Source organism: Rhincodon typus, chromosome 17, assembly GCF_021869965.1.
Source record: "Rhincodon typus isolate 14 chromosome 17, sRhiTyp1.1, whole genome shotgun sequence".
In the NCBI taxonomy this organism is placed as follows: Eukaryota; Metazoa; Chordata; class Chondrichthyes; order Orectolobiformes; family Rhincodontidae; genus Rhincodon; species Rhincodon typus.
Window position 1 is genome coordinate 11,321,661 of NC_063348.1, and position 18,229 is coordinate 11,339,889.

Genomic DNA, 18,229 nt, shown 5'->3' on the forward strand with positions numbered 1-18,229 from the left:
TGCTAACACACCCACGGAGAGTTACCCTCCCAATGCTAACACACCCATCATTCATTCAGGTCATTCCACCAAAAATCAGGATAATAGCTACTCGGATCAGCAAACATAGAGCGTTAGGGAAACGGGATTTTGTTCAAGTCGTAGGCCACGGGATTTTGGATTGCTTCAAGTTACAGATGGTAGAATGTGAGAGGAAGGTAAATTTAATTGTCAAATCTAAAAGTAACCGGTCTCCTCATAGAGGTGCAAATGGACAATCTCAGTGATGGCATGACAGTGAGGTTGAAAGGTCACCTCAGATGACAGATTTGGGAGGCAGCAACGTGTTCAACAATTTTGGAGATCGGCTGATAGTTTGCTATGATTGTGGATTCAAAGTCTTTTTGCTTTGAGAAGAATAGCGATGTCAATCAATTTAAAGGAGAAAAGGTCAATACCTCAAGAGAGGACCATGAACAATATTGGTCAAGATGGGGGCCAGGAGGGAGAGTTTAGTGATCAGTAGTTTCATGGGGAGCAGGTCCGAGTTGAGCTGAGGGACAAGTTAAGCTCAGAGAGGGAAGAAGGGGAGACAAGAGAGAAACCAGAGAAAGGAATGAGTTCAGGGGCTAGAACAGAGAGAAGCTTCAAAGGAAGGTTGTCCCATTGGGCTAGTGCAAGGGAAGTGGCAGAGACAGCTAACTGGATAATCTTCATGGCAAAGAAAGCATGAGTTCCTCACACTTATTCTTTGAGATGAGAGTGGAGGAGATGGGGAGAGGGGTTTCAGATGGCAGTTTGATGTGGAGAAATGAAGTCATGGGATATCTTTGGAATCCAGGGCCATCCTGGAAATAAGGAGGAGTGATTTAGCAGTCTAGAGCAGGACCTGGTGGTAAAGTGTGCGATCTGTGTAGTTGGCACACTGGCAAGGAGCCCACATCAGCTCCTTGTGGAAGATGTGACAGAATGAAGTGCCCTTCAGGCAGTTGTGAGTCAACCGTGGGGTTTTCTCTGGGATTCAGGACCCTGGTAGTGGAAGTCCTGCCCTGCTGGGACTAGTCAGTATTAGCAGGGTCGGTAAGACATTCAGCAGAGTCCCAGGATTATTGAAGAACCTTGATAGTGAGGGATATCCAGCACCTACTCCCATCCCCAACACGCACCCGCCCCACCCCCGCAACCAAGTGGCCACAGGTAAACCTGACATAGTTTGCAGGAACACTTCAGGCAGTGAGTTAATGCCTTGACCATTCCCCACCTCAATTGCAACAGGCTTGGGAACATTGCCATCCAATTTGCTCATTAATGAGTCTCACTGAGATTCCAGTGTCAGTGGCCGGGAATCCCACATCAGCCCCTGCTGCCCTCCAAAGTCATCGGGGCGGGGGGAGGGAGTGCCACGGGAAGTGGGACCGATCACCATGGTCCCCATTTCAATGGGCTGCATTAACTTCGTCCAAATGCCACACTCCACTATAGCCAATCCTGCCTCCTGCAAGTCTCCAGAGTGAAGAGTTTGATTAATTGCTGTCACAAGTACCAAGATACAGTGAGAAGTGTTGTTTTGTGTGCTATAGAAGCAGATCATATCACACAAAGTGCCCCAGGGTAGCAGAACAGAGAACAGAATACAGTGTTACAGTGGCAGAGAGGATTCAGAGAGAGAGAGAGATCAACGATAACATTTGAGAGGTCCATTCAAAAGTGTGGTAACACCGGGAAGAAGCTGTTCTTGAATTTATTTGTATGTGTATACAAACTTTTATATCTTCTGCCCGTCTGAAGAGGGTGGAAGAGAGTATAACTGGGGTGGGAGAGGTCTTGTGATTATGTGGGTTGCTTTCCTGAGGCAGCAGGAAGTGTAGATGGAGTCAATGGATGGAAGGCTGGGTAATCCACAAACCCTGTGAAAAGTTCTGAGGAAGGGTCACCGGACCTGAAATGTTAACTCTGTTTATTCCTTCACAGATGCTGCTAGACCTGCTGAGCTTTTCCAGCAACTTTGTTTTTGTTCCTGTGAAAAGTGGGATTGGGTTGCAACTATGAGTTGTTAACATTGTTGGCCACGTTCTGGCAAAATAGAGCATTTAACACACAAAATATTTTGTTCTTGTGCCCTTTCCTCTCTTACATCATAAAAACCCGCTTGATATTTTCAAACGTGAAGGAAAACAGAAGCATGTAAAGTGTTCTGTGGATCCTGGAGCTCTCTGTGTAACACCATGGCAGAAATGTCTGCACTAACAGACTTAGTCCCAGGCGCTGCTGAATGAGCTGCCCTATCCTGCTGGTTTTAGAGATTGTTTTACGAGGGAACTTTCAATGACAGCAAAACGCCACCAAAAATATTTGTGTTGGAAGAGCCTAAATTGACACATTTGTACATGTTTGAACAGAGAATAGATCGCACCATAAGATCCCTGTACTGAAACCACCATTCCACATATCACACAGCCCTGTGATGGGCCATTTCAGGGACTACGCTGCCTTCTGTTTCCAATAATTGATTGGCACATCTAAAGAAAAGCTGTTGGGCCCGATGCTATTATTATTAAACCTTGGCTCTCTGGATCTAATTTAACATCCTTGCTGTCTACACATGCCCCCTTCTGAGAACTTCTGTTTTGCTACTACCGTACAGGCCTTGATCTTAACTCAAGGCATGAGGGGGCTTTGTTTTTTCCGTTAAAAACCCCTCCGCCCAATTTCAGAAGGAAGACGTGCCCCAGGAGCAGAGTGTTAGCACAATTAAAGTCGTTCTGGAAAGCATGCAGTATTTATAAGGCACCCTGTATTCAAGGAGCAAGCATTGGTTGACCTTACTCCCTGTTCAACTCGTCTTGAAACCACATCAAATTGGCACCACGGTGGTCAACTAATTGAAGCCAGGGAGTGACAGGAAGGAATTAGGGGGTCTACAAGAGAGGGCTGTTATTAGCTCTCATTCTACATGAAGAGGGTTGGCCAGTGGAAGAAGGCTGAGACAAGCCTTCCTAACCCATCAGACTATACTGTACAGCACTTAACAAGGAAGCACAGAGAGAGAAAAAACAGCACAGGAGCCTGATCCCATTATGGCTTAATCATCCAGCACTAACTTTTAAAATCCCTACAGTGCAGATAGTGGCCATTCAGCCCACACCAAGCCTCCCATCCCCATAAGGTTTTAAACCATGGCTAACCCACCAAATCCGCATCTTTGGACTGTGGGAGAAAACGACACAGACAGGGAGAACACACAAACTCCACACAGTTGCCCATGACCAGGATTGAACCCATGTCCTTAGCACTGTGAGGCAGCAGTGCTAACCATTGTGCTACCATGGGACAGATTGAATAAGGAACTTGATAACACAAGAGACCCACAGACCTTAGACCATCAGCAAGGCAATCAAAAATAATAACAAAAACTGAAAGAACTGCGGATGCTGGAAATCAGAAACAAAAACAGAAATTGTTGGCAAAGCTCAGCAGATCTGGCAGCATCTGTGGACAGAAATCAGAGTTAACTTCAATTCTGAGGAAGGGTCAGTGGATGTGAAACATTAACTCTGATGTTTCTCCACAGATGCTGCCAGACTTGCTGAGCTTTTCCAGCAATTTTTGTTTCTCGATCAAAAATAATAGTCTTCCACCCAGAAAACCAGTAAGTCTTCCAAGTCTGAAGAGAATGTGTAATGGGAGGATGATGAAATCTCCAGACCACCTGACTTTCTAAAGGCAGAGATTTTGCGGTGATAGAGTAGTGGCAAGTATAACTGTATGTACATATACATACTATTAATAATGGGGTCAACAGCTTATGGTGGAGAGATGTTGTATATGAGTCTCAGGGATCTGAAAGGATTACTATGGAGGAATGATGATGTCAGTTGAGTTACAGGCAGGAACAACTTAGAATCTCAAAGGACAGACCCAATTTCTGATCCTCCCCAATGTCTCTGTGACAATGTTTATTGTATCATAGAATCCCTGTAGTGTGGAAGCAGGCCATTCAGCCCATCAGGTCCACACTGACTATCTGAAGACCATCCCACCCAGACCCATCCTATCCCTGCAACCTTGTATTTCCCATGGCTAATACACCTAGCCCCACATCCCTGGACACCATGGGCAATTTTCCATGGCCAATCCACCTAATCTGTCCATCTTTGGACTGTGGGAGGAAACCAGAGCACCTGGAGGAAACCCACGCAGACACGGGGAGAATGTGCAAACTCCACAAAGACAGTCACCCGAGGGTGGAACCAAACCCGGGTCCCTAGCGCTGTGAGGCAGCAGTGATAACAACTGATCCACTGTACCATCCTATAGATAATGTAGAGAGATATATACATACATTAGGGGTACACTATAAAAACACTTCTGGCATACCACAGGGATAGACATGGCACATTATGAGTTGCAAGAAAATGCCTGGTAGCTATTTTTTTCCACTGTGTTTCTAACCATTCAGATAGACCTGGACCCAATTAGTTTAAATAATTCAGACCTTGCTACAAGGGAAACATGGTGGGTGACAGGATGGAATCTATATCCAGTCTCTAAAATTCCCAAGGTGAGGAATGTATTAATTCTATTTTTATTTCATTTGCTGACTGACTGGTCACTTGTGACTCACAAATACTCATTGGAATGGCAGTAGGTATTTGGCTGTTGCTGCTCTCTGCTTTTTTGCCCTTCTTGTCAGTTCCGGAAGTTGTAAACACACATTGGCTGCTCCTAAAATAACAATCACCAAAGTATACCATAAACACAGCAACCTGAAATGGGCCACAATACAGCAAGTAGACAAGTCACTGCAGTGAACTGTATACAGGTAGGATCCTGGTACAGGACACAGAGGCACCGATGTGTGAGACTGCGTCCCCATGGGGTAGCGCCCACTGCCCACCACACTGTTTCCGACCTCAGAGCATCTAATGTCGCCTTTCATGAAGGTAAAGGAATGTTACAAGTGAGATTCCTCACTGGGCCAAACTCTATATAATCATCAACCCACTTACAGTCCCTCCTCACCTTGCTCTGTAGGGGCACAGCCTGTCCTCACCATACTCACTCTAATGGGAATACATTAACTGAATTGGCTTTATTAAGCATTCCAATCACAGCACGGCTGAAAGTTCCACGATTTGGGAATAAGAAGCTGGACTCTCTTTTGTCCGAGAAGAATGTGAGCTAAAGTTACCCTGTTCAATAAAACATATTACTGTTAGCACTCTGTCTCAGAGTAATGTGTGCCTGTGTAAATATGGGAACTCATACTCATAATGTTATTTCTCTGTATCCATTCCCAGCCCTGTATGGAAGTCACCCAGCACTTTCCAATATAAAGATGAGAAGTAACACAAATACAATATCTGTGTTTTTACAACCCCACTGAACATGTGGGACAGTCCATCATGCTTATAACTTGGATCCATTAAGAATCTGGTTATATTGTTATGTAAACACAATGTCCTGGTCCCTCAATAATACTCTGCACCCGAACACCGCAAATGCATATTCCAGATCACTGAGCGGGGAATAGAGCTCTTGCTAGTCTATTCTGGCTGGTGACCCTCTAATGTGTTTGTCAAATTACTTCCATAAAACCGCTGAAGCTGGGCGTGCAGCGATACTTCTATTCTGATAGTTAATACCAAGTATCAAAGCAACAGCAGCTAAAGCAGAGACAACGAGGTGCAGGGCTGGATGAACACAGCAGGCCAAGCAGCATCATAGGAGCAGAGAGGCTGACGTTTCGGGCCTAGACCCTTCATCAGAAAAGGGGGAGGGGAAGGGGGTTTTGAAATAAATAGGGAGAGAGTGGGAGGCGGATAGAAGAGGGATAGAGGAGAGGATAGGTGGAGAGGAAACAAACAGGTCGAAGAGGCGGGGATGGGGCCAGGAAAGGTGAGTGTAGGTAGGGAGTTAGGAAGGGGATAGGTCAGTCCAGGGAGGACGGACAGGTCAAGGGGGCGGGATGAGGTTGGTCGGTAGGAGATGGAGGTGCGGCTTGAGGTGGGAGGAGGGGATAGGTGGGAGGAAGAACAGGTTAGGGAGGCAGGGACGAGTTGGACTGGTTTTGGGATGCGGTGGGGGGAGGGGAGATTTTGAAACTTGTGAAATCCACATTGATACCATTGGGCTGCAGGGTTCCCAAGCGGAATATGAGTTGCTGTTCCTGCAACCTTCGGGTGGCATCGTTGTGGCACTGCAGGAGGCCCAGGATGGACATGTCGTCTGAGGAATGGGAGGGGGAGTTGAAATGGTTCGCGACTGGGAGGTGCAGTTGTTTGTTGCGAACCGAGCGTAAGTGTTCTGCAAAGCGGTCCCCGAGTCTCCGCTTGGTTTCCCCGATGTAGAGGAAGCCACACCGGGTACAGCGGATGCAGTATACCACATTGGCAGATGTGCAGGTGAACATCTGCTTGATGTGGAAAGTCTTCTTGGGGCCTGGGATGGGGGTGAGGGAGGAGGTATGGGGGCAGGTGTAGCACTTCCTGCGGTTGCAGGGAAAAGTGCCGGGTGTGGTGGAGCTGGAGGGGAGTGTGGAGCGGACGAGGGAGTCACGGAGAGAGTTGTCCCTCCGGAAAGCAGATAAAGGTGGGGAGGGAAAGATGTCTTTGGTGGTGGGGTCGGATTGCAGATGGCGGAAGTGTCGGAGGATGATGCGTTGGATCCGGAGGTTGGTGGGGTGGTACGTGAGGACGAGGGGGATTCTTTTTTGGTTTTTATTGCGTGGACGGGGTGTGAGGGATGAGGTGCGGGAGATGTGGGAGACACGGTTGAGGGCGTTCTCGACCACCGAGGAGGGGAAGTTACGGTCCTTGAAAAACGAGGACAACTGAGATGTACGGGAGTGGAATGCCTCATCCTGGGAGCAGATGCGGCGGAGGCGAAGGAATTGGGAATAGGGGATAGCATTTTTGCAGGAAGGTGGGTGGGAGGAGGAGTATTCTAGGTAGCTGTGGGAGTCGGTGGGCTTGAAATGAATATCGGTTTCGAGGTGGTTGCCCGATATGGAGACAGAGAGGTCCAGGAAGGGGAGAGAGGTGTTAGAGATGGTCCAGGTAAACTTAAGGTTGGGGTGGAAGGTGTTAGTGAAGTGTATGAACTGTTCGAGCTCCTCGTGGGAGCATGAGGCGGCGCCGATACAGTCATCAATGTAACGGAGGAAGAGGTGGGGTTTAGGGCCGGTGTAGGTACGGAAGAGGGATTGTTCCACGTAACCTACAAAGAGGCAGGCGTCGCTTGGGCCCATGCGGGTCCACAGTGGGCAATGATGACATTGATGATGGTGAAGCTGTCCTTTTGTTTCTAGTGGAAAGAGGGGAACTGGATTGGGAACTCTTCTGAAATTGCCGAAATCATGAAATACATTACAAGAATTTCCATTGGAGAAATTCCATCGTATACTACAAATAAAGAGACAATCATTGAAGTTCTGTAATAGCTGCTTTACTGTGATAGTGAATGACACTGATTGTCAGCAAATTAATGCGGTGACTGTAAAGGCAGATGATGATGAATAATGTTGATTGATGGCGAATGATGATGAATGATAGTGATTGATAAGAATCTTTTGGGTGAATGACAAAAATAACAATGATGGTAAGTAACACCACCTCTGCCCTCAGAAACCTTGTCCCCAAAACTCTGGAACTCTATTCCCATCATACACAATCATACAGGATGGCAGAATGGGTTCATAGTTCCTTCAAAGTAGAATCATAGGTAAACAAGATAATGAAGAAGGTATTTGGTACGCTTGCCTTTATCGGTCAGTGCAGGTCATGTTGCAGCTCTATAGGGCACTGGTTAGGCCACTTTTGGAATATTGCATTCAATTCTGGTCTCCCTGCAGTAGGAAAAGTGTGATGAAACTTGAAAGGGTTCAGAAAAGATTTACAAGAATGTTACCAGCTATAGGGAGAGGCTGAAAAGGCTATTTTCTCTGCAGCATCAGAGGCTAAGTGGTGACCTTATAGAGGTTTATAAAATCATGAGGGGCATGGATAGGGTGAGTAGTCAAGGTCTTTCCCCCAGGGTGGGGGAGTCTAAAACTAGAGGGCATAGATATAAGGTATGAGGGGAAAGATTTAAAAGGGACTAAGGGGCAATATTTTCATGCAGAGGGTGGTGCGTGTATGGAATGAGCTGCCAGAGGAAGTGGTGGAGGCTGGTACAGCTACAACATTTAAAAGGCATCTGAATGTGTATATGAATAGGAAGGGTTTAGAGGGATATGGGCTAAATGCTGACAAATGGGATTAGATTAATTTAGGATATCTGGTCAGCATGGATGAGTAGGACTGAAGGGTCTGTTCCTTTGCTGTACATCTCAGTGACTCTATGACTCTAACAGATGTGAGTAGCTGAATGGTCTACTCTTTTCTCTACTTCTTAAATTCTTATGAAATAAAAGGTCTCAAAGTCCCCTTGGAAGAAGAGGAGGGGGGATTACTCCTGATTTTGCCAACGTCCATGAAAATTAAGATTGTGGCAGTTTCTATAATGGTCCGGCATTCCACCATTCCAGGTCTTGGAGGCAGGTATCGATTTGAGCAAGCCCTCCCAGGGTATTTAAGCGGGATTGTTTATTTTTATTTTAAGTTAATCATTCAATAACACAGAGTTCGATCTGGCGTCCTCACACATCAGACATCAGCAGTGGCTGACTGGATTGTAGTGATAGCCAAGATAAACAGAGCCTTAGGGTGTGTAAGTGGAACCACAGTACACCACTCTTATAAGGAAGTAACACTGGCACTTTATAAAGCTGCAGTGAGATCACACTTGGAACATGGTGTTCAGCTTTGGTTGATGTACCCAGGGAAAGGTAGAGTGATATTAGGAAGGTTAATTGGATGCCAACTTAACTCACTCAGCTATGAAAAGAAGTAAATGGAGCAGCTCAGTCTCCTATGTGAAAAAAAAAGGATTCAGGGTTTTCACAGAACTGTCAACTCTCTTGACAATCTAAGGAGTGGATTTGACGGCAATTGAACGGTTTGTAGTTGGCTTTAACAGAACTCTGTACCTCAAGATTGAGCAACAGTCAATGTCCAGATGATGGGCATTAAAGTGATGCCTGCCTGCTCAAGTAGATTTCAATAATCCCAAGGTACTATTTTGAAGAAGAGTGGGGGTATTTATCCCTCAATCAACATCACAAAGGACACAATACCCTGTCACTACCACATCTTCATTGTGGAATCTTGCTGCGTGTAAAAGTGGCTCCTGCATTCTTGACAACAATGGCTACATTGCACAAGTTCTCCTACAGCTTTGGGACTTCCTGAGGTTATGGCAGGCGGAACATTATAAAATAAAGCCTGTCCTGAAGAAGGGTCACTGGACCCGAAATGTTAACTCTTGTTTTTCTTTCCGCCGATGTTGCCAGACCTGCTGAGTTTCTCCAGCAATCGGTTTCGGTTTCCAATTCCCAGTCGTTCATTTACTTTAGAAAATAAATTTCTCTCTTTCGCAGTGATCAGGTTGATCTGACTGCATTCCACTGAGCAAATACCTGCGGGGCAGGTAACTGTGTCCCTATACTGAGCTGTGTTAATTTAGGTTAACCTTTACAATTTACCTTTTGGCTTGGTTCCAGTTAACTGAATCTTATTAACCAGGATTCTCAACAGGAGGCTGCTCCTCTGAGCAGGAAGGGCTCTGCGTCAGTGGTTAAATCGGTGATGAAATGACCCACAGCTCCTACTAATTCAACTTTTTGTTCCCATGGGAACTCATTGTAAATTAATGAGCACATCCGGCAGATGACAACTGCTTGGTAGCTTCAGAGTTTCCACAGCTGACGTTCACCTTGTTGGTGAGAAAGAAACAGGCATCACAGAGTGAAACGTTCGATTAGAGTCTTAGATATCTCTGAGCGACACAGGCCTAGCAGGAAGAGAGAGCTAAGTCAGGGAATATACTGTGGAAAAAAGGACTCTCATTGGAGACCGGGAAGGGGGCAGGGGGACGTTCCAAAAATTAATGCCTTAAATAAAAGAGTGGCACGTACCCTTTCACAACCACCGAACATCTCAAAGTGCCAATGAGGCACAGTCGCTGCTGTTGTGCAGCAAACACAGCAGTTAATTTGTGCTCCTTAAACTCCCCCAAATAAAATGATCCTGAACAGACAGAAACAGAAAGAACTGCGGTTGCTGTAAATCAGAATCAAAATCAGAAATTGCTGGAAAAGCTCAGCAGGTCCAGCAGCGTCCATGGAGAGAAATCAGAGTTAATGTTTCGGGTCAAGTGACCCTTCTTCAGAACTGATGGGAGCTAGGAAAATGTTCTCTTTCATGTAGAAGATATGCAGGGTCAGGGGAGAGGGTAAGGAGTAAACGATAGGTGGGGATACAGCCAAACGAAGGAAGAACAGATGGAATGACAAAGGAGTGGATAACAATCTGGATAGCAGGGTAAATAGCTACTAATGGGGGCTGGTAGTGGCTGACAATGGGTTGTGCGCAATAGCAGGCCGTGTGATAACAAGGCCTGGTGTGTGGGCGTACAGGCAAGGACATGGGAGAGTTCAAGCCCTATTAAGGCCAGAAGTCTGCAGGCTCCTCAAGCGGATAATGAGGTTCTGTTCTTCCAGCTTGTGTTGAGCTTCGCTGGAGCACTACAGCAAGCCTGAGACAGAAATGTTGGCCAGGGAACAGGGTGATGTGTTGAAATGACAGGCAATGTCCACTACAAACCCACAGACTCCCACAGCTACCTGGACAGTACATCCTCGCACCCTACATACTGTAAAGACTCCATCCCATTCTCCCAGTTCCTCCGTTTCTGTTGCATCTGTTTCGATGATGCCAACTTTGACAAGGGAGCCTCTGATATATCCATTTTCTTCCTGAACCGATGATTCCCCAGCACTGCTGTTGACAGGACTCTCAGCCGGGTCCAACCCATCTCCCGCACTTCAGCCCTCACCCACTCTGTTTCCTCTGACAACAGCGGTAGGGTCCCCCTTGTCTTCACCTACCATCCCACTAGCATCCACATCAAGAGGACCATTAGCCATCATTTCCACCACCTCCAGTGGGATGTCACCACCAGACACATTTTCCTCTCCCCTCCCTCGTCAGCCTTCCACAAGGACCGTTCCCTCTGGGATACCCTGGCCCACTCCTTCTTCACTCCCTAAACTCTCCCCACTATGGCACCTTCCCCTGCAACTGCAGAATGTGTAACACCTGCCCAATAACATCCTCCCTCCTCAGTGTCCAAGGGGGCCAAACACACCTTCCAAATGAAGCAGCACTTTTCCTGAACTTCACTCAATCTCGTCTACTGCATTCGCTGCTCACTGTGTGGTGTCCTCTACAGTGGGGAAACGAAGCGTAGACTGGGTGACCACTTCACAGAACATTTATGTTCTGTCCGCAAAAACGTCCCTGAGCTTCCAGCTTCCTCCCACTTCAACACACCGTTGTGTTCCCTGGCTGACATCTCTGTCTCAGGCTTGCTGCAGTGCTCCAGTGAGGCTCAGCGCAAACTGAAAGAACAGCACCTCACTTTCCACAGCCTTCTGGACTCAGTATCGAGTCCAACAGCTTGAGGGCTTGAACTCTCCCACGTCCTTGCCCTTACCCCCACACACCAGGCCTTGTTATCACATAGCCTGCCATTACATACAGCCCATTGTCAGCCACTAACAGTCCCCATTAAAAACTATTCACCCTCCTAGCCAGATTGTTATCCACTTCTTTGTCTGTCCAACTGTTCTTCTCTCTCTTTGGGCTCTGTCCTGACTTATTGCTTACTCCTTACCCCCTCCCCCTACCCTATCTTCTGTATATAAACTGGCATTTTCCTAGCTACCATCAGTTCTGAGGAAGAGTCCCTCGACCCAAAACGTTAACTGTGATTTCTCTCCACAGATGCTGCCAGACCTGCTGATCAGATCGTCTGATCTTTTGACAATGTTGATTGAGGGGTAAGCTATTGACCAGGACCCCTGGAGGAGTCTGGTACCTTCCTTGGGGTCTTTTACATCCAGCTGAGAGGGCAGACAAGGACCACACAGTGTAAAACCTAGTGTGAAAGACAGAGCCTCTGACAGAGTGGCTGTCCCTCAGCTCTACACTGGAGTGTCAGCCTTGAATTTTGGGCTTGAGTCCTGAAGTCAGGTAGGTTCCCATAGCACCCTCATGCGCGAGTGCTACCCACTGCATCACAATCAACACAATGATGATTACATCCCAATGCTACCACATTCCTTTATGAACAGTACGGTGGATCAGTGGTTAACACTACTGCCTCACAGCGCCAGGAACGCAGGTTCGATTCCACCCTCGGGTGACTGTCTGTGTGGAGTTTTCACATTCTCCCTGTGTCTGCGTGGGTTTCCTCCGCGTGCCCCGGTTTCCTTTCCACTCTGTAGGGATTTTGTGATTCTATGTGCAGGTTAGGTGGATCAGACATGCTAAATCGCCCATAGTGTCCGGGGATGTGCAGGTTGTGTGGGTTAGCCATGGGAAATGCAGGGTTATTGGGGTTGGTCTGGGTGGGATGCTCTTTGGAGATTAACTCAATGGGCTGAATGGCTTCTTTCTGCACGGTAGGGATTCTATAATTCTCTGATGAGAACAGCATTAGAGTGATATTTTGTGTGAACTCTGTGGAGAAGTGGAACGATTAACACGAGGTGAATGTGAATGATAACCAGGCTTGGAGTCTGTCCAGAGGGAGTGCCAACTGTTAGAACAGCTAAGCAGGCAGAACGGTGAGATGATTTCTCGTCAAACTCTCCCCCTGCAGGAAATGTAACCTGTTGTCACGATTAGAACAGGGCACTGCCACTTTTAGCGGTGGCAACAGTCAGTCACTGTGGTCCAGGTTTATATTTCCAGTCTTTGCAACAACCTACTCTCTCGCATGCTGTGCTAACATGCTCATTACTGATGATCAATCAGCGTCCCTGGCACTAGGCAGTCTCATTAGTGCCTATCTGACTGTTTTACAGGTCATTTTTGATCTGGACCACTGCAAATGCCCAACACAGATGCTTATAGAGCTCACCATTTTATTCCTAAAGTGGAAGAGGTGAAGACAGGGCTTGCAGAGAGGTAACCGTTTCGCATTCCTTGTGGTTGTCCTGGGTAACCCATGTGATGGGACTGGATCTGACATACCAGCTAGAATTCCCTCCTTGTCAGTCACTACTTTTTCAAACACATAGATCTCCCCAAGATGGTTCTGTTGGTGCTTCTTTTTTAAAGGATGGGTCAGTGCAACAAAAATCATATAAGTAATGTTGAGGAACAAATCTTACACGATCCAATTAATCAGAGAGGCATACAGCAGGGAAACAGACCTTTCAATCCAACTCATCCATGCTAACCAAGTTTCTTAAACTGGACTTGTCCCACTTGCCTGCATTTGGCCCATATCCCTGTAAATCCTTCCTAGCCATGTACCCATCCAAATGTTTTTTAAATGTGGCAATTGTCCCCGGCTCTACCGCTTCCTCTAGAGCCCATTCCACATTTTGACTTTCCTTCTTTATTTTTCTACTAAGAAGACAATAGTGCTGAACTTTTAACTTATTTCTTTATTTTTCTACTTTTGTAACTAAGGCTTTGTACCTAGGTACTTAGTACCTACAGTGGCACCAACGGCACTCTTGTACCCCTTACTGCAGTACACGTGACAATAAAATCAAAATCGAAATCTAAACATGCACCACCCTCTGTGTGAAAACGTTGCCCCTCAGGTCCCTTTTAAATCTTTCCCTTCTCACCTAAAACCTATGCCCTCTAGTTTTGGACTCCCCCACCCTGGGGAAAAGACCTGGTCTATTCACCCTATCCATTCCCCTCATAATTTTATAAACCTCTATAAGGTCACCCCTCAACCTCCGACTCTCCAGGGAAAATAGTTCCAGCCTATCCAGCCTCTCCTTATAACTCAAACCTTCTTGAGTGATGGAAAAGGCCTAAGGGTGACCAAAGGGCCTACTCCTGTCCGGATATTGCTACTCCATATTTGGACAACTTTCTTAGAATTCCACTGCTTTGAGAAACTGTAGACATCAACTTTGATGCATCTCCTCTCACCTCCTCCAGATGAGTAATGGACAGATTTAATCTGCGACTGACAATCTTTCCCCTCCCCCAACCCCTCCCCAAACCATCATTAATCCTTGCATCCCTCTGAGATGGTGGAGGAGCGGGGGGCTCGTCTGCACCACCCCCTACACCCATCAGAAACTCAAATTGGGATGTGACTAGGTCAGGTCAACACTATCCCCCATGATTACGGAATCCTTCAGAGATTGCGGAAGGCAAGTGAGCGCCAGAATTGGAAGCCTCTCCACCATTTTAGAGCCAACGGATCATTAAGCTATTGAGCTCATTAAAATGCCACTTCAATGTGGTTTCTCATTGCCCACTGCATTTGGATTGTTGTCGGATGGGAAACTGTTTGGGAATGCTTTACACTGAGGTAGTACGCATGAGGAAGAAAAGCTCTGTAATCCTTTGGTGAAGGAGAGAGGGTGTGTCTGATTTTAAGTCCATCAATTGGCTTTTTGAGGTTTCCATTAAAAAAAAAGGCAGATTCAGAGCCCAGAGTTGGGACACCTTTAAATTTGTAGCCATAACAGATATCCTGCTCAGGGCATAACCCCTCTGCCGTAAGGTGCCCTGGCCTTGACTTCTGATTGGCTGTGGAGCCTGTGGTCACATTGCTAGTTGGCTGTATTCCCAAGCACTGGTTGCTAGTTGGCCATCCTCACTTGATTCGATGATGTGAGATGGGGAGCATGAAGAGCATACAGCTCACTGACAATATTGTAACACACTAGGGGAGAACATTGGAGACCTGGAGGACCTTGCTGTGAGCCCAGGGGTCACACTCACTAATTCTGTCCACTTTGCCCACTACCACCTAGTACCTGTTATCTGTTTATGCAACAGGAGTGTCAGTTGTTGGCCAGCATTGATCGACCAGAGCACGATAGATTCAACCATAATGCCGTGAGTCTGGAGTCACATGTAGGCAAGACCAGGTAAATGAGAGCTGATTGCCTTCATGAAAGGACTTGAATGAACCAGATGGGTTTCTATGACAACTCAAGATGGCTTCATGATCTAAGACCAGCTTTCAACTCCAGATTTGAGAAAAAGACTTAAATTGAAATCTTAGCCAGTTCCAATGGTGGGATTTGAACCTAGGCCCTTAAGAGCATGACCTGGAGACTTCTGGATTCTTCTTGAAGGTTCTCCCACTGCTAACGAGACTCCAGGGGGGCTATGGCCATGGTCTTAAATGCATGTTATAACATGCCTGGCCATGCCTGACCAAGGATAAAGTGAGCACTGAGATCTAGCCCTTTGAATTCATGACTAATAAATCTAGGACAGATCCAGGAGTAACGTTGTTTCGCACAGAGAGTGGTGAGGATGTGGATCCCATCACCACAGGTAATCACTGAGGTGAAACAGATAGAAATATTTAACAGGAAGCTGGGGGAAAAGGCAGGGCTACCTGAATATGGTGCAAGATAAAGTGAATGGGCGGAAGCTTGTGTCGAGCATAAATCTTGGCATGGCTAGGCTGAATAGCCTGTTATGGTACTGTATATTCAATACAATCATTTTGATTCCAAGTTCATATTAAATTGCAGATCATGGCTGAATTTAGAAGACAGTTTGGATTGTTTTGTGAGGTGATGATGGGCTGCGCAGAATTGAGGAGAGTATGTCTTTACAGAGTTGCTTCCTGGCCTAGCTTCTCTCACATACATCCCTAGTACTGAAGAGACGCTTTTCATTGTGAACTATTACCCGAAATGGATGGGGGAAGAGGCAAGGTGGGACTTCCCCATGTTAATACTTCTGTGTCACTGGTGAGATTAGCTTCAAGCGCCCTGAGCTGGCCTTGTCTGCCTGGATCAAATTTGAATGACTAACACAAACACTCCATGGAAAAATGAATTAAACTCCAGGCTTTCCATCTGAGGCCATACGCGTGATATTCTTGGCTTGGAGCCTGAACTCCCCTTTGATGAAGCTGAGCTTTGCCAATTGGGAAGGTGGGGGTGGTGGGGAAGTCGGGGGGGGGGGGGGAACTGTGCCTCGTTTCTCCTGTCTGCCTGCTCCCTCAGTGTCAGAACCTGGTGAGTCCTACACACTGAAAGCTGTCCCAGTCTGAATGAGGTTTGTGGCCCACGAGTCTCCTTGGTGTCTCCAGTGATCAAAGCGCAAACATTAATAGAACAGTCCCTCTGTCAATCCATTCCAGATAAAAAGAGAGGAAAATGAGGCCAGAATTGTACAATCAGGTAAAGAAGCAGCCTCGAATTGGCTGAGGAGACTGGGTACACTGTGAGGCTGGGTCTTGATGGATGATGAATGTTAGAAAGGCAGTCGGGGGGGACAATATCTCCAAGAATACAACCAGATGGAGTTGGCAACCGAATTTGAGGGTGATGATGACACAGCAGAGCGAGCAGCAATAAAATAGGGAGGAAAACATGAATCTTTTCAAGTAACCTCTTTATAAAGAATGTTTCTTGTGGCTGGTGAAGATGACTGGTGCCTGATGTAATGGCCAATTTGCCAGAGTTCATCATCGTTGTATTGCTTATGTGTAAACACCCATCAAAGGTCAGGGCCAACTGAGCTTAAGCTCTTGTTCCTTTCCAGGGAGCGTGAGTGGCGGCATTCACAACTGTGGGATTGGGAGAACCTCCCAGGCATCGGACTGGAAAATGTCTATCCGCTGTCTGAGATGGAAAGGATTGGACACATTCAGCTTGGGTGAGAGACAGAAGGTGAAAGAACGGAGGTGAACAGCTTAGATGGGTAGACAAGGGTGGCCATGACACAAAGGGTTCTATTAGTTATCCTGGCTTCGCAGATCAATATCATTGAATCCTTTTCTAAAGGGTAAAGCTGCTGTAGTCCTATCAGATCAAAGGGCTGCTTTCTCACTAAAGAGGGTGGTGGTTTAGTCAGAGGGTCACCACGCCTTAGGCAAGGGGAGAGGCTCGGAAGGAGTATCCTTTGCGGTAACCTCAGCAAGAGCAGGAACTGAACCCACGCCGTTCTGCACCACAACACCAGCCAGCCAGGGCCTCTTGCAGCATCACGACTCAGGCAATACATTAACACAGGTGAGACTGCCGCTCTTGTTTAGAGTGCCAGCAGATATTCCGCCAGCAGATATTCCACCAGCAGATATTCCGCCAGCAGATATTCCACCAGCAGATATTCCGCCAGCAGATATTCCGCCAGCAGATATTCCGCCAGCGCAAAGACAGTGTGAGTAAAGGCAGCGATTAAAGGTATTTAGGTGGACTCAATTTGAACTGCCCTGTTACAACACCCTTTGCCAGTTACATAGAAACATACAAATTAGGAGTAGAGTAGGCCATTCAGTCCCTTGAGCCTACTCTTCCTTTCAATAGGTTGATCTGATAGTGGCTGCCATAAATCTAGTTACACCCGGCTTAATAAATACTCAATACTCATTCTGCTTCATCTGTTACAGTGCCAAGAACTTATTGCAAGGGGTAATAGTGACATCTCAGACTGTTGTTATCCTACATTGAGTTTCCATTACAATGGATCCAGTCTAACTCTGGAGCAGCACGGGAGGGATTCCAGTTACACCCAGGAATAAATAACATGCTACAAAAACAGAAATTCCTGGAAAAGCTCAGCAGGTCTGGCGGCATCTAGCATTTTCCCAGCTGCCTGAAGAAGGGTCTGCGGACCCGAAACGTTAACTCTGATTTCTCTCCACAGATGCTGCCAGACCTGCTGAACTTTTCCAGCAATTTCTGTTTTTGTTTCTGATTTACAGCATCCGCAGTTCCTTCGGTTTTTATATATCACGTGCTGCCTGACACAGGGAGCACCCCCATCCCAAAACACAGGGAGACAGCAAAAGACTGGGAAGATAGAAAGGAAGAGGATGAATTCGAAGGGGCAGGAAGGGGTTAATGGGGAAGTGCAACTCAGAATGAATAATTGCTGAACACTGGCCCAACGGCTTCATCTGTTTCCACTCAGAGGGAGCAGTGAATCAGATTGTGCAAAAACCACAAGACAAGTCAAGTTCAGATTTACTCCCAAGGCCAATGCTTTGCAGTGCATTCTAAATTGCTGCAAGTTTCAAAGAGAAAGCCCTTGGATTAAAGTGCTGTTTACATCAGTTTAACGAGAGCAGACTCAGGTAGTATGACGAACACACACACACACACACACACACACACACACACACACACACACACACA

At 46.7% G+C, this 18,229-nt stretch overlaps 1 protein-coding gene across 2 annotated transcripts in view; it reads right to left on the reverse strand.

Annotated features, from left to right (window-relative positions):
• The window catches only part of creb3l1 (cAMP responsive element binding protein 3-like 1), a 108,275-nt gene that overhangs the window by 21,096 nt on the left and 68,950 nt on the right, over positions 1-18,229 (reverse strand). The gene's annotated exons all lie outside the window — the stretch shown is intronic.